The following is a 6,168-nucleotide window of genomic DNA, read 5'->3' as shown; positions in this document are numbered from 1 at the left end:
TCTCTCTCTCTCCCTTTCTCTCTTTCACACATGCGTGCGCACACACACACACACACACACACACACACTATTCACAGCTGTGACTGACGTCTTGGGGTCTGAAAGCGTTGCTGATGTCAGTGGAAACAAGCTGTAGATGAAATGGCAGACTGTCTGGTTCTAATATGAACATTTTCTTGTGACGTGTTCTTGTTTGTTAGTGCACGTTTTCAGCCATTTTTGTAGAGAAAACCAGGGGTGTTTTTAAATTCCACACAAATATTGAGGATGCACCGGTTGATGACTTGTGATATAACAGTGATGTAAAGCGTGAATATTCAGCATTCTTTACCTAATGGTGCATAAAAATATGATTCTAAAATCTGAATTACTCAGCTCCGGTTCCTCCATTAGAGATGTGCATGAAGTTCCTGAGTTCCTAAAAAGATTCCTGCAGTGGAAACTTGCTCTTAAGCTACTTAGTTACTGAAAAGATTCCTCCATTGGAAACAGTTCCTGAAAAGTGAAAGTATACTTAAAGTTCTTGCCTTCTTGAAAGGTACCTACAGGGGAAATGTGCTGTTAACAGAGTTTCTGAAAAGATTCCTTTGGGGGAATCTTATGGCAGGTTCCCAAGTTTACAAAAAAGGTTCCTGTGGGGGAAACTTGTAGTGAGTTCCTGAGTTCCTATATAAGGTTCTTGCTGTAAAATTTGCCTAAAGATTCCTGCAGTCAAAATGCCCCAGGGACCTGAAAAAAGTTCTGGCGTTCCTGAAAAGGTTCTTACAGTGGAACCACACTGTGTACTATCATGTGTGTTTATTGTATTGTGTTGTTGTGTATTAGTTAGTGTGTACTTCCACATGCTCTCAGGAAATATAAACATATGAACGACCATCGTTGTTTATGCAAACACATACCAACACACTGAGCTACACACTCACAGTGAGACAAACTAACCGATCCACACACGCTCACAGCAACACACACCAACCGATCCACACACACTCACAGCCACAGAGAGTGAGACAGCTTCTGATAGCTAACGGTGACTAATTAACGGAAAGTCGCAGGGAGCAGGATGTCTTAACACTTGACGGGAGCAATCAGGACAAGAGGAGGGAAATTACACACACACACACACGCCGCTGATGAGCGCATGCTGAAATCAGAGAGAGTGTAAGAGAGTGAGAGAGAAGTGTGCAATCAGGATGAGAGGACGGGAAATTACACACATATTCCTGGTCTGATGAAATCCAGGATGAAATCAGTGCGAGACTCAGACATGGAGAGTCACACTGACGACCCACACGTCTTCATATCACCATAAAATGCATGAATACGTGATTTTCCTGCATGTCAGGAGGATTGTGGGAAATGATTGCTAATCTATGCGCAGCAGCAATCAGGGCCGATGTATAATGCATGAGTGTAAAGAGACTCTGAGTCCCGGACCGAAATCTCCACAGAGACAGCGAGCACCATCACTCTTGCATACGATCACCTCTGGTCTACTGTTAACCACCACTGTTACATACAATCACTGTATGTAACACATCACTGTTATTTCCACACTATTTATAAACCTTTTACATCACAGTGCTGCTGAATCCTGGATTCTGATTGGTCAGAAGGTGTTGATTAATTTTCTATAACAGCAGCTCTGAGCGTAGTGCATGTTTATATTAATGTGTAATCATTGATATGGTGAAGTTTTCTACGCTTTCTACGTGGTTTCTTGGTAACATGACAAGCTGCGTTTTTTTTTCTTCTTAGCTTCAAGAGAGAGAAAAATTGAGGCTGGTGAGGGAACGACTGTTTATAGCTGCTATAACATGTGAGAACAGGGACTGACTTGTTTAGCAGGACATTAAATGTAACTGTAAACAGATCAAAAGCACAACGTATAATTCTTTAATAAACACATTTGGCAATAAACAAATTTGGCAAATTGGTGATTAATTCAGCTGCGTGCTACTTTTAAAAAGTTAACTCAAATCCCGATTATCACAGTTCTCTTCCGTCTGTCGCAATTAGTTGAAAATTTTTTAATCTAAATCATAACTTAATAAAAGATACATAGAGAGATAAATGATGATGATTTAATTCCAAGCCCACACAAGCACCTGAAACACATAACGGACACAAGATCATTCATTAAGTGTGTATTTATAGTCTGTAAAAGTCTGTGTGTGTCTGTGTGTGTGAGATTATACTGAGCTATTTACAGGAGACATAAGGATGAGCGCGTCCTCATTTTGTGCAGATTACATTAGAATTTAGATTACATTTCATAAAGTGCAAGATTCTAAATGAGTACACACACACACACACACACACACACACACACACACAAACACGCCTCAGTTTTTGTCGTCGAAAGGAAAACACACACGGGTTCTACTTAAGGAATTCATTTTGACAGCTCTAATGTACACTGATACTGCTACATCACAGTTAGTGTACTATTATTTTATCAGAACAGATGTGTGTGTGTGTGTGTGTGTGTGTGTGTTTTGTGAGTCGGCCATCAGCTGTCGTCTTTGTGCTGTGTTCAAGTGCATCTTTTCACGTTGGCTACCGCTGGTGTGAGTTTGGAGTCTCAGTGACCTCACACACACACACACACACACCGCTGTCAATGTGTACTGGTGTGAGGCAGATTCCTCCAGGTCACTCGACTTTCAGCTTTCACTTCACACCACCACTCCACATAACACACACACACACACACCTCTCTTGACCCTGACCTCAGAAGCAGGACAGCAGCTCCTATTCAGCATGCCAGCAGGCAGAACCAGAGGTCAAAGGTCACAGTGTCTCACGCTCGACTGCCGAAGGAGATGCGGATCAATGAAGGGGTCACGACGCCACACACAAACACACACACACACACTGCAGCTAACATACACACTCCGAAGAGAATTATTAAGAAGAATCTCTCTCTCTCTCTCTCTACATGTCTCTCTCTCTGGCCCTCTGTCCATGTGTCTCTCCGTCTCCTGTCTCTCTCTCTCTCTCAGTGATGTGATTATGATCAGACAGCTCAGCAGTGACTGAATTCCAGCAGGGAGTTTTTTTTTTTGGAAATTGCGATGGAAGTAGAAAGGAGTGGGGGACGAGGGGATGAAGGGGGGTCAGAAACACAGACGGCAGGAGGGGCGCATTGAAAGAAAGGTTAAAGTTCACAGCAACGCCTCCACAGCACGCACACACACACACACCCCTCCCTCACTTGTGGTACGACCCGTCTGGCAGTGCTGCACCGCTAAAGCCATCTGACATTTAAAGGAATGAATTAAAACAACAGAGAGGAGGGGAGAGAGATAGAGGGAGAGAGAGACAGAGAGGGAGGGAGGGAGATAAAGGAGAGAAATCAATTACTCCAGACTTCCCTCAAATTGACCTTTTTCTCTGCCAGCTGCTGGTTGGAAAAATTTCAAAAGCACCAACGGGGCGCCGGCCTCATAACTCTCCCCATCATCACACCATCAGAGAGAGAGAGAGAGAGAGGGAGAGAGAGAGAGGTAGGGGGGACAGCAAGAGAGAAGATGCAAAAAGAGAGGGAGAAAAAAGGGGTGAACAACGATAAAATGATTTGGTAATCCACTTTCACATAAGTGCTCAATTTAGAGGGCAAGAGGGACAGAGGGAGGGAGGGAAAGACAGCGAGAGAGAGAGGCAGAGGCAGAAACAGAAAGAAAGAAAGAAAGAAAGAAAGAAAGAAAGGTAAAGAGTGGACAAGACAGATGCTGGACAGATTGAGTAATCCACTTGCACAGAGACATGTTAGTGGGTATGTGACCTTATTTGTGTGTGTGTGTGTCTGAGAGAGAGAGAGAGAGAGAGAGAGAGAGAGAGAGAGAGACTAATCCCTGATGTGCATCTCTGTTTAAACCCGTCTTTTCCTCTCGTCCTCTGGAAAGCGTTCAGTGTCCCTGCTCTCGTCCTCAATAATCCTGTTACTGTACAACTCTCAAATACACACACACACACACACACACACACACACACACACACTCATTAGAGCTGGTCTGAAAAGTAAACATGATACTGTAGATATATATACTAGTCCATATGAGTTCTGTTACATGCATACAGTCTGCTGCATGTGTGTGTGTGTGTGTGTGTGTGAGATTCGAAAGCGTTGTGCTGATCTATATGATCTCCCAGAGAGGATAACACGGCTCTGATTTTATATCCCAGAGCGTAATAATGAGAGTGCATATTTAATAATGAAGTGTTTATTTATAGTCAGCTTCAGTTCATATGCTAATGAGTGTAAGTACGTGAACGTTCATTAGCTCAGCGCTGATTAACACGCTTGTTTCTGGAAAATGCTTGACATCAATCAAGTGAGTAAAAGGTAAAATCGGTGGAAATGAAGTTTATTAAAACGTCTGACGGGTTTCTCTCCTGGTGTCTGACATCAGTGAGATGACTAATGTGTAGAAATAAAAAAAAACAACAACACAAGTTTAGTCAGTGATTGTTGTATGAAATATCTGATTAATAAGAAATTATGAAGCGTGTCGTTATATTGTGTACAAATCACTTAGTTGTCTTTTTCTGATATCAAAGAAAAAAATCAGACAGTAAAAAATGTTGGTGTGTTAAAGAAAATTTTAAAAAGATTGAGTGGAAGAAGAGTAAAGCATTTTCAGAAGCTATGTTACTCACTCATTCACACACACACACACACACACACACAGACATCTACTTCAGACAGATTAATATCATGTACTTGAAAGAAGACTAATAGAGAGAAGAATAATTTCTAGCATGGATATTGTTCAGCTCAATCGGTCATGTCTTTAATGTAAAAAAAAAAAAAAAAAAAGAGTTAAATTGTAAACCTGCAAATTAGCTAAGAGGGAACTGAAGTGTGATGTGGTGTCTGTTCTACATTGATCTTGTTCAGGAGATCAGTTCTTGTCACTCTGCTGCCCTCTGGTGGATTAAATCTAACACTGACCCAGTGGCAGAACCAGAACCAGAACCTAAACCTCAGTGTGTAATGGATCTTCAGTGTAAATGAAAAGGATCAGAGCGTTGAGTTTGACAGCAAACAGTGAACTATTTAACATTACAGTTATATAAGTATAGAGTCCAACAAACAACAAGCCTTGATGTATGGAGAGCCACCGGTTAAAGATATGCTAAGATTTCAAAATGTTTGTGTTGTTAATATTTTCAGTTTTGTCAGTTGAGGCTCATCCGTGCAGGTTTTGGCCCCAAATGAGAACTAAAAGGCAGAACAAATCCCACTGAAATCCACACAATCAGCACTTCTACTAAGGTATGCTATTACTGATTAATGCCAACGCATACGCTGTTGAATCCTGGATTCTGATTGGTCAGAAGGTGTGGAGATGGAAAGAGTAAGGAGATGTTTATTTAACATTTATGGAAGGAGTCTCCAGTGTCAGAAGTAAAGCTGTAACATTAGGTTTTCAGCATCTTCAGGACAGAAGGGTTTACGTGTTGCGGATTCTCAGTAACGTGACAAGCTGTGTTTTTTGATGAGGGAACAACTGTTTATAGCTGCTATAACGTAAGCGAGAACAGGAACTAACTTGCTTCATGGACGTTAAATGTCAACGAATGGACAAAAAAAGTATGACATGTCTTTATATAAATTATAATTTGGAATTGCTGTCTTGTAAGAGGAATAAAACACTAGAGGACATGCCTTCATTACATGGAAAGGTGCATGTAGTGCACTTTTAAAGTAGTACTTCAGTCAAAAAAAGCTAATTAGGGTTGCAAAAGTGGTTCTGAAAGTGAAATTATGTGCATTAAATCATTTTAAAAGGTAAACTACATTACTGATATTCTGAGAGGGTAAAATCCACACTTTTCTGGTAAACTACAACACAACCTGACACAAACACAACACAAAACCAGGACTGGGTTAGTGTTTTAGCCTGAAAACACAATAAGAAACAGCGAATAAAGTTAGCATTTAAACGAGTCAGTGCGCATTTAAACATGTCTGCTTCTAGCTGTGCCATTTTAACCTTCATTAAAACATTTTAAATCAGATTTGGCTTAAACACAAGACTGAATTCTAGGTCTATATTATGATTATAACACAGCTACAGGACACCAGACTGCTGTGACCTGTGAGGAGGGTGTTATGAAGTGTGTGTGTGTGTGTGTGTGTGTGTGTATATGTGTGTGAAATGG

Source organism: Pangasianodon hypophthalmus, chromosome 24, assembly GCF_027358585.1.
Source record: "Pangasianodon hypophthalmus isolate fPanHyp1 chromosome 24, fPanHyp1.pri, whole genome shotgun sequence".
NCBI classification, from domain to species: Eukaryota; Metazoa; Chordata; class Actinopteri; order Siluriformes; family Pangasiidae; genus Pangasianodon; species Pangasianodon hypophthalmus.
This window is presented reverse-complemented; position numbering follows the sequence as displayed.